Here is an 11,642-nt window from a genome sequence, read left to right as displayed (position 1 = left end):
CTGCAAGCTCATCACAGACACTGCCAACACCAATGCAGATTGCTTAGGAGCCAGAAGGTTGTCCTGCCACTTCCACTGCCATCACTCATGCCATGCCTGCTGCCTAGGGGCCCAAGGACCTGCCCACATACCTGAATGATTGCTGGCAATCCCACTGGTGGTGCAAGAATCAACTTGCATGGATCTGCTAACAACAATGCCTGCATACTATCCTAGGGCCCCAAAACAGTCATACTCAGCACACTGCTGTGACCACTGGGGCCTGAGGACTGGCCCACCTAGTGTTCCTGCTCCCAGAAAAACTTCACAACAGCCTCCACTAACAACTGCACATTAAGACATGAATGAAATAGCAGATGCCACTGATGATATTTAGCCAAATAAAGTATATGGAGCCTACACTATTGCACACAGCGAAAATCAGTGCCTACCCAACACCATAGATATAACCAAAAAGAAAAAAAAACACACACACAAAAATCAAAATAAAGATATTAAAGGAACTCAAATACACAGATAAATACAAATAAGTCACAAATAATATGAATAAATCAGGAAAATAATTCAGGATATAAATGAGAAGGTTACCAAAGAGATACATATCATGAAAAAGAACCAAGCAAATCCTGGAACAGATGAATTCATTGAAATGAAAAATACATTCAAGAGCTTCAACAATTGACTAGATCAAGCAAAATAAAGAACTTCCGAACTTGAAAACAGGTTTTTTGAAATAATTCAGTAAGACAAAAAATAGAAAAGAATAAAGCCTACATGACATATAGGATGCCATAAAGTGACCAAATATTTGAATTTTTGGCATTCCAGAAGGCTAAGATAAAACCAAAGGGATAAAAAACCTACTTCATGAACTAATAGCTGAAACTTCCCAAGTCCAGCAAGATATTTAGACACTCTGGTACCGGAAACTCAGAGTTCCCCAAATACATGCAATTCAAAATTCAGATCACATAGTAAAACTGTCAAAAGTAAAAGACAAAGAGACTTCTAAAAACAGTAGAAGGAAAGCAGCTAGTCACTTAAAGGAGAACCTCAATCAGATAATAGCATATTTCTCTGCAGAAACCTTACAGCCAGGAGATAATGGAATGACATATCCAAATTGCTGAAAGGAAAGGACTACTAGCCAAAGATGCTTTAGCCAGCAAAGTTAGCCTTCTTAAATAAAGGTGATATAAACTCCTTCACAGAAAATCAAAAGCTGAGGGAATTCATCAGCATTAGACCAGTCCTACAAGAAATGCTTAAGGAAGTCTACATTTGGAAGTGAAAGAACAATATGTACCTTCATGAAAATATAAAAAGTATAAAACCCACTGGTAAACATACAAATAAGAAAAAAAATTAAAATGTTACCATTTTAAAAGAAAAGCACCAAACCACAATGTTAAGAGGAAAAAGGAACAAAGGATATTAAACCCCAAGAAATCAATTCATCAAATGACAGAAATAAGACCTCACATATCAATAGTAACCTTGAGAGTAAATGGATTAATCTTTCCACTTAAAAGATAAACACTGGCTGGATAGATTTTTAAAAAGTCAAATATATCCTGCCTACAAGAACCTCACCTCACCTATAGAGGCACATACAGACTGAAAGTAAGGGTGTGGAAAAAGATATTGCCTGCAAGTAGAAACCAATAGTAACCAGGAGTAGTTACACTTATATTAGATAAAACAGACTTTAAAACAATAAAAAGAGATAAGGTCCTTATATAATAATAAATGAAACAATTTAGCAGGAGGATATAATTCTAAACATATATGCACACAATACCAGAGCACCCAAATATATAAAGCAAATATTAGATTTAAAGGGAGAAATAGACTCTGATACAATAATAGTTGGGGACTTCACCCCACTCTCAGCGTTAGATCATCTAGACAGAAAATTTTAAAAAAGTGGATTTAAATTGCACACTAGATCAAATATACATAACAGACATAGAACATTCCTTCCAAAAGCTACAAAATACACATTCATGTCAGCACATGGAAGATTCTTCAGGATAGAATGTGTTAGGCCACAAAACATGTCTCAACACATTTTTTAAAAGCAAAATTATATCAAGTATCTGCTGAGATCACAATGGAATAAGATTAGATATCAGGATCAAGAGGAACTTTGGAAACTCTATAAATGCATGGAAACGAAACAATATGCTCCTGAATGACCATTGTGTCAAGGAAGAAATTAAGGAGAAAATAAAACAATTTCTTGAAACAAATGAAAATTTGAAACAAAGCTTCCCAAAATCTATGGAATACAGCAACAGCAGTACTAAGAGGGAAGTTCATAGCAATAATTGTGCAAAAAAGTAGAAAGATTTCAAGTGAACAATCTAATGATACACTCCAAGAAACTAGAAAAGCAAGAATAAACCAAATTCAAAATTAGTAGAAGGAAAGAAATAATAAAGAACAGAGCAGAACTAAAAATAGAGACAAAAAAATACAAATAATGAAAAAAATGTTTTTCTGGAAAGAAAAATCTCAAGCCAGTAGCTAAACCCACCAAGAAATAAGAGAGAAGATGCAAAAAACCAAAATCACAAACAAAAAAGGAAACAGAACAATTGATAGCACAGAAATACACAAGATCATCAGTGACTATCATAAACACCTATATGCTAACAAACTGGAAAAACCTAAAGAAAATGGATAAATTCCTGGACACATACAACCTACCAAGATTGAATCAGGAAGAAATAGAAAACCTGAACAGAACAACAGCACATCCAAAAAAATGATACACCATGATCGAGTGAAATGTATCCCAGTGATGCAAAGATGGTTCAACATATGGAAATCACTAGACATGATATATCACATTAACAGAATAAATAACAAAACCATACAATCATCTCAATAGATACAGAAACATCATTTGATAAAACTTAACATCTCTTCATGATAAAAAATAACAAACTAGGCATAGAAGGAGTGTATCTTAACATAATAAAGGCCATATATGGTAACACAGCTAACACTATACTGAATGGGAAAAGCTAAAGCCTTTCTTCTAAGAACTGGAAGTAGACAAGGATTCTCACTTTTACCACTCCTATTCAACATAGTCCTGGAAGTCCTAGGTACAGCAACTAGGTAAGAGATAGAAATAAAATGCTTCCCAATTGGAAAAGAGGAATTTAAATTGTACCTCTTTAAAGATGATATCTTATAGCTAGGAAAACCTAAAAGACTTCACCAAAAGGGTTATAGATCTGATAAATTCAGTAAAGTTGCAGGATACAAAAATCAACATTAAAAAATCAATATTGTTTCTATGCACCAATAATGAACTGAGAAATCAAGATGGCAATCCCATTTACAACAGATACAAAAAATAAAATACCTTGGAATAAATTTAACAAAGAATGTGAAAGACCTCTATAAGGAAAAATACAAAACACTGATGAAAGAAATTGAAGAGGACACAAAGAAATGAAAAGACATTCCATTTTAATGGATTGGAAAAATCGGTATGGTTAAAATGAAGATACTGCCCAAAGTAATCAACAGATTTAGTGCAGTCCCTGCCAAAATACCAATGTCTGTCTTCACAGAATTAGAAAAATCAATCCTAAATATTATATGAAGCCTAAAAAGAGCACAGCAATCCTGAGCAAAAGGAACAAAGTTGGCGGCATCACACTACCTGACTTCAAAATATGTGACAAGGCTATAGAAACAAAAACAGCATGCAATGGTATAAAAACACGGACCAATATAGAGAGAATAGAGAACCCAGAAATAAATCGATATATTTATATCCAACTGATTTTTGACAGAGATGGCAAGAATATATATTGAGGAAAGGACACGTTCTTCAATAAATGGTGCTGGAAAGATTGGATATCTATATGTAGAAGAATGAAACTGGGTTCCTGTCTCCCACTGTGTACAAAAATCAGCTCACGATGGATGAAAGACTCAAACCTATGACCTGAAACTATTAATCTACTAGAAGAAAACATAGAGAAAACATTTCAGGACATTGGTCTAGGCAAAGACCTCAAAAGCACAGACAACAAAAATAAAAATAAATTGAACTATATGAAACTAAAAACTTCTGCACAGCAAAGCAGACAACAGAGTGAAGAGACAACCTGTTGTATGGAAGAAAATACTTGCAATCTATTCTTCTGACAAGTGATCAATATCCAGAATATACAGGGAACTAAAACACCTCAACAGTAAAATAATGTCATCATCCTCTCATTAAAATGTGGGAAAAGGCATCAGTCAACGTTTCTCAAAAAGACATACAAATGGCCAACAGATATATGAAAAGATGCTCAAATCATTCATCAGGGAAATGCAAATCAAAACCACAATGAGATGCCATCTTACTGTATTTGGAATGGCTATTATCAAAAAGACAAATGCTAGTGAGGATGCACAGAAAAGGGAACTCCTATACACTTCTGGTAGAAATGTAAATTAGTGCAGCCACTATGGAAAACAGTATGAAGCTTTCTAAAAAATAAACTAAAAACAGATCTACCATTTGATCCAGCAATCCTGCTACTAAGAATTTATCCGATAGAAAAACCAGTGTATCAGATGGATACCTGCACCCCCATATTTATTGCAGCACTATTCACAATAGCAACCTGTGTCCATCAACACATCAAAAGATCGTGAAAATGTGGTGTATATACACAATGGAATATTATTTGACTGTTAAGAATGAATGAAATACTGTCATTTGCAGCAACACAATAGAACTGGAGGTCATTAGTGAAGTGAAATTAGCTAGACACAGAAATACAAATGTTGCATGTTCTCATATGTGGGAGCTAAATTGTTCATCTCATGGAGGTAGAAAGTAGAATAATAGACACCAGAAGTTGGGAAGTGTGTGTGGGGTGGGAGGAGGGTAATGAAGAGAGGTTGGTTAATGGGTGCAAACATACAGTTAGATCAAAGGAATAAGTTCTAATATTCAATAGCAGAGTATGGTGACTATAATTAACAACAATGTATATGTGTTTCAAAATGGCTAGAAGGGAGAACTTGAAATTTTCCTAACACTTAGAGAAGATGAACACTTCAGTGATGGATACCCTATATGCCCTACCTGATTATTACACATTCCATACATGTAACAAAATATCACATGCACTTCATATATATGTACAAATATCATGTATCAATAAAAAAATTATAAAGAAACATGGGCTTTAGTCCCAACTATGCACTGAGTGTGAAGATTAGAATGTCACTTAACTTCCCTGGGCCTCAGTTTCTTTACCTGTTATGTGTGGCAGAATAACAGTCCCCTGAAGGTGACTACAAATAAATTTACTGAGCCTGTGATTACATTAGGTTGCGTGGAAAAGGGAGCTTTGCAGATGTGATTAAGTTAAGGATCTTGAGATGGGAAGATTATCCTGATGGTTCTAATATGATCACAAGGGTTCTTAAAAGTGGAAGAGAGAGACAGAAGTCAGAGGAAGATGTGACTCATGAAAAAGATGATGGAGGAACAAGTCGTGAGCCAAGGAATGCAGACAGTGTCTAAAAGCTGGAAAAGGAAAGACAATAGATTTTCCCCTAGATCCAGAGAAAAACACAACGCTGTCAACTCCATGATTTTAGCCCAGTGAAACCCATTTCAAATGTCTGACCTACAGAATTTACAGTAAGGTAATAACTTTGTGTTGTTGGAAGCCACTAAGTTTCTGGTAATTTGTAAAGCAGCAATAAAAAACTGACATACTTGTAAGAGGATAGGATAGATGATATACCTCATCTCAGGCCTGTCAGATGTGAGTGATATAATTTCACATCTCTAACAGTACTTTTTGATATCTGTTAGAAGGAATGAGGCAATCATTTTAGAAATGCTGGACTTGCTGTATTCCCCAATATTATGAAGGAGTATTTAACATTAAGGAGTATTAAAATAATCAAAATGGAATAAAACTGCTTATCTTTATTGGACGATTACTTGGTAATATTACTTATGTTCCCTATTTCGCAGATGAGGAAATCAAGGCCTAGAGAAGTTAAGTGACTTGCCCAAGGTGACAGGTGAAGACAGCATCCAAATCTAAGCAGTGAGACTCCAAAACCCAACTGCCAGCACTTCACTAGGTTACCCCTGAAGACGAGTGTAACTGTGATGATGGGGAAGCTTTCTGTGTGAAATGAAGCTTGGAATATTTTCAGGACCCCTGGCACCTACTTACTTAAAACATTTTTCAGGTCTCCAAAGTCACAACCCCACCCATCTTCTTATAGATTTTGAATCATCTGAGAAATCTTCACAGGAGTCAGGTAGGGATCAAAATATTTCCTGCGATGTTGGTAAATCTGACTGCCTTTATCTTACAGTTACAACTGGGATTTCTAACACCAGCTCCCTGAATTGAACTGGCTTTTTAATGAAGCAGCAGAACCAAGAAGCCAGAGATTTCTCCAAATTTCATCAGTCAGATGAGGCATTCCTTGCTCCACAAGGAGGAGGAGGGAGGATGGGAATGTCCACTCCTATAAGAAACGTATATTTCTGGAACCCACCCAACTTGTTCTAGCAAAGTGTTATAATTCTCCAAGTCATCTCTTTTGTTTTAACATCTGGATTTTTCTAAGCTTTGCATTTTTTTTTTTTTTTTGGTCCCAAATCTGTTTTAGAGATAGATGTTCTAATTATCTGTTCAGGAGCATAAACTTATCTATCACTGTAACATTACATTCCTTGTCTCTCCTCTTCCCTTGGGAAATATAGATCGAAAAGTGAGATGTTACCTTCTTTCCTGAACACTGAAGCAAATAATTCTTTTCAAAACTCAGCAGTTTCAATCACTACTATAATTTTACGGACAACACTAACACATGTTATTGTGTATATTAAGATAAGGATAATCAAACCTGTGCCTCAAGTCATAAACTGATTGGCACGAGTCAATATTTTTCTTTAGTATCCTAGGCATAGCATGCCTATATTTAGGCATGTAATTCTTCTTGGTTTTGGCTCCTATAGAATTATGAAAGTTAGAGAGCATTATTAATGGACAAATTATACCTGCTGCAGGAAACATGTGGAACTGCTCACAAATGTACATCCCTAGGAATTGAGTTGGCCAAACCTATTCTCTGCTTCCAGATTGTAGAATAATTTTTCAGGATTTTGAAAGTCTTCAGTGCAAGGCAGGTACTGGTTATTTACTTTAAACAAAGCACCAGGACCTAGCCATTCTCTGAAGCTAGAAGTCGTATTTGACTTACCAGTTTTCTTACATCTCAGAAAACCTGCTACTTCCTAGTACCACCCCTTTAAGAATTTCCTCCAAATTATTTACTTGTAATACTTTCACAGTTACTTGTTAAAAGTTAAATAATAAAAAGATTCTTTATGAAATGATGGTCTCTGTGTAGGAACAGATTTAACTTTCTTAATTATGTGTTTCAGTTCTGGATGCCAGCCCTTTTCTGTTTTCAATTCCAGGTTAACCTTATAGCTAAGGCTAATTTTAAGCAATTTTTGTTTCTTAAGGTTATAAGGATAACATAAACTCCCTACTGGTTCTCTATATAAAACCTTAGAATATTATTCAACAGAGCAGTGTACTGGAAGTCAAGAAAACAGATTCTTGTTTCTATTAAGAGTAGTACCATGACTGATTTTAGCTGTAATATATAGAGAAACAATCTTCCAAGTAATATACCCCAGATGGCTTGGCTCTCCTCCATTAAAAAGCATTGCAGTATGTAAGTACAAAGCATTTATGAATGCAAAGTAACTCTTTCCATTACCAGATTACCTGAACAATTATTCTGCATAAATTATCAGATGCTATATTTATAAAATATAAATATATTTATCAATATAAATATACAGATGATAAAAAATGCAAAATTTAATTATTTAGCAGGTATCCATACTGAGAGTAGTACACTGTTCATATTTAGTTTTATTCCAACTTAATCCTATGATAAACAAAGTAAATACATTATATTAGTTATACTGTGTTTTTGGATGGGCTTGTTGGATTTGTTTTTCTTATTTTGGTACTACACACACCTTGAATCTGAATATTTTATGTGTTCCAATCTGTGAATATTTTATTTGTATGTTCTGTTGCTTTCCCTTTATAACATGTTTGATTTTTAAAAAGAACAATTATTTTTCAAAATGAGAAAAATATACTTCAGACAGTAAACAGAGTCCAATAGGGGCAGTTTGAAGGTATATAAAACCTTTGAACTTGTTTGTTTTGTATGATTTTTAATTCCTCCATCAGTTTCTGAATTCAATATTCTCCAAAGAGTGCCTGAAGCTTACAAGCTACTAGTCAGGCAAAGTTGGACACTGAGATTTCTAATTTAGTTTCTTTGACAGGTGAAATCACATGTATCCAGAAATTGCTGGTACTTACTCAGCTGTAACTACAGATGAGACCAGGGAGATTTTCGTGCCAACACTGGCATTCATTTGCTTTGAGGATTTCTTTCTCACTTCTCTTTCTCTCAGCTTACAATAGATGGCCTCGTTGTTTTAGATGGATTACACCTGTTTCTGAACAAATCAAATACACTTAGAGCCTTCCCAACATACATGTGGAATTTGTGAGCTGCCAAGAAATGTACTGTTTTCCAGAAAGTATAAATCTCTAAGGCATAGTTGAACAGTCCCTGCCTTCTTAGTCTTGGCCATACTCAGGGTTCCTGTCTTAGGTTTGCTTTGTTTTGTCTGAGACTTGATGAATTGATCTCTTCATTAGGCCTAACCACTTGGAGGCTAGGAAACACGGTTCCTTCAGTCTCTGATCCTGTATCTTAGCTCATAGTCAGTGAGCTTCAGAAGAGGTTTGTCCTTTATCTTTCCATTCACTTTATAGTTCATAATTCTTTTCATTCTCATTAATGCAGTGTTTCCCCTGACCACACTCATGCACACCTCAGTTCTTTTAAATAAATATAAGAAACCAAAGAATCAGCAAAGTAGTTTGGTGTCTATAATCATTTGCCTGTCCCTCTAATTTTTCTTCCTTTAAAACATTGCATATTTATTTTAATCCTAGTTTCCTTTTTTAGTCATAGTTGCTATAATATTTCATATGCATCTATATGTGCCCTTCTCAAATTTTCTAACTCTAAAAATTATCTTTGTTTTTCTTAAACTAGATTTGTCCAATGCTGTCCACTTAATACTAGATGTGTCCAAACCTGCATCTGACCTTTCTATCTTTTTTTTTTTTAATACTCCGATCTTTATTTAAAAATGGAATCTGCCAGTTTAGCGTTTTCCACCAACCCGGGGAGCTAAAACTTTCACAGGCTTCACAATCTTTTGCTTAGGTGCTGCCTTTGTGGGTGCCTTAGCAGCAGCCATCGCAGTCTTTTTAGATGCTTCCTTAGCCCTTTTTGCTTCCTTAGCAGCCCTGATAGCTTGTTCTCTTTGAGCCTTTCTAACTTCAGGTTTCTGATTCCTCTTGGCCATTATATTAGCAAGAGATGCACCAGTATTGGCCCTCTGGAATTTGACTGCTCGGCGGATTCTTTTCTTTTGAATTTCTTCCGACTGTCCCTTTTTGTGCTTCCTTCTGTAGAGGACAGTCCAATTTATCTGCCGAGGATTCCTCTTGGAAAGGAGCACCGACTCGCATTTTGCATTAAGAAACTGGAAAACTTTCCAGTCGGTCCTGGCGTAGCGCCTCCGTGTCCGGGGTAGATCTTGTACCCGCTAAAACTGCACAGCTCCACCTTCATGGCGACGGCTCCACGGGAAGAGAAAAGATCTGCATCTGAACTTTCTAATCATCACGTTCTAAATCATTCTGCTCAATATCCTTAAAAAAGCAAACAACAACAACAACAAAAAAAAAAAGCAAAAAAAGAAAAAACAAGCGTTATCATCCCTTCCTATTCACCACTAGAAGCGCTGTCACTAAAACAACATATTTTAATGTTTGTAGGTATTCAGCCATATGTTACTTAACATCATGCTCATCATAGTAGATGACATACAGATTGAGTCAAAAAGTAATCATGTTCCGAAGCCATAACAATCTTTCAGTCTTGTCTCTTCCACTTAATGCTGCTGGTCTATCCCTGGGTAAAAATCTCTTATTACTACTTCCGCTCTGGCCTCTTTACAAGTCTTTTTTATGTGCTCAAGTCATTTCACAATCTGCTTGTTTCTTTATGTTTGGTGGCCTACAACATACAATATTCCAATAGCTAGTTTACTAAAACACATCCCAATATGTCCAACTTTAAGTCCTAACAGCTCTTCACTATTAGTAGGCTCTTTTTGATCCTTTAATATTACACAATTCCTACTCTACATTGCTTCATACCTCTTGGAGACGGGGTTCTTGTGAGTATGATTAGAGTGATGAACTTCTAAATCCTGTTCCCCATTCATGTTAGTCGAGAACATATAAACCAAGTACCTCACCTGGTATCAACCAAAAGAGGTTTATAGTAAATGATGCATGTACATGTAAAACTATAAGAAAAATGTATAGTCCTCCCTAAAATTCTTGAACCAAATTTGTTAAGATATATACAGTAATGGCTATGGTAACCATGAATTCATAGCTTAAAGGTGAATAGCATTCCCATTGATTCCACCCCAGCCATACCACACTTTTATTAATTGATGTCTGTATTATGGCAGTGGTTATGTAGCCAAGCTGTCTAGACATATTTTCTTTCTCTTAGATAAATACCTAGAATTGGAATTACTGAGTAACAGGAGTGTTATGTTTTAGGGTTTTGTTTTGGTTTGGGGGGTTATTTTTTATTATACACTCTGATTTTATTCTATGGACTGGGATTTGTTTTATGGTAAAATATATGAACACAAAATTCACCATTTTAGCCATTTTTAAGTGTACAATTCAGTAGCATTAGGTATATTCACAATGTTGTGCAACCATCATCCCTATCCGTTTCCAGAACTTTATCATTCCAAACAGAAGCACTCCACCTATTTAAACACCCCATTTCCCCACCCCCAACTCCTTGTAACCTCTATTCTATTTTTTGTCTCTATAGATTTGCCTAATCTAGGTACCTCGTGTAAGTAGAACCATATTAATACAACATTTGGCCTTTATGTCTGGCTTATTTTACCTAGCATAAGCTTTTCAAGGTCCATCCATTATGTTTAATTTTATAAGAAACTATCAGACCTTTCACCAAGTGTTTGTACCATTTTATGCTCCCACCAGCAATGAATGAGAGTTCCAGTTGTTCTACATTCTTGCCAGCATTTGATATTGTCAGTCATCTTTATTTTTAGTCATTTTTGCAACTATTCTATATGAAAAATGACTATATGCTTTTCAGAACTGCTCTTGCTTTGATATTCTGTACCACTTAGAATTTAATTGTTCTCCATGCATTTTGTGCATATAAATTCCTTTTACCAGATGAACTTCAAACTGCTTGAGAACAGGCGCTGTGCCTTACCTATTTTTATTTACTTCGTGGTACCTTGCATTGAATTAGGCTCGTAGTAATTGCCAAATATTTTTTAATTGACCATTTGAGAACATACTGAATACAAACCAAGACAGAGGGGGAATTAGCATAAAATATTAGTTACTGTTCTATTGACAACTTTTCTTACTGCAGGTTGGGGTATCAACATTTTAATT

At 35.4% G+C, this 11,642-nt stretch overlaps 1 pseudogene; it reads right to left on the bottom strand.

Annotated features, from left to right (window-relative positions):
- Window positions 1-9,271: 9,271 nt before the first annotated feature.
- LOC126945958 (60S ribosomal protein L24-like) lies at window positions 9,272-9,745 on the bottom strand (annotated as a pseudogene).
- Window positions 9,746-11,642: the final 1,897 nt, after the last annotated feature.

Source organism: Macaca thibetana, chromosome X (genome assembly GCF_024542745.1).
Source record: "Macaca thibetana thibetana isolate TM-01 chromosome X, ASM2454274v1, whole genome shotgun sequence".
Taxonomy (NCBI): Eukaryota; Metazoa; Chordata; class Mammalia; order Primates; family Cercopithecidae; genus Macaca; species Macaca thibetana.
Note: the sequence above shows the minus strand (reverse complement) of the source record. Positions and strands in the feature narration are given on the sequence as shown.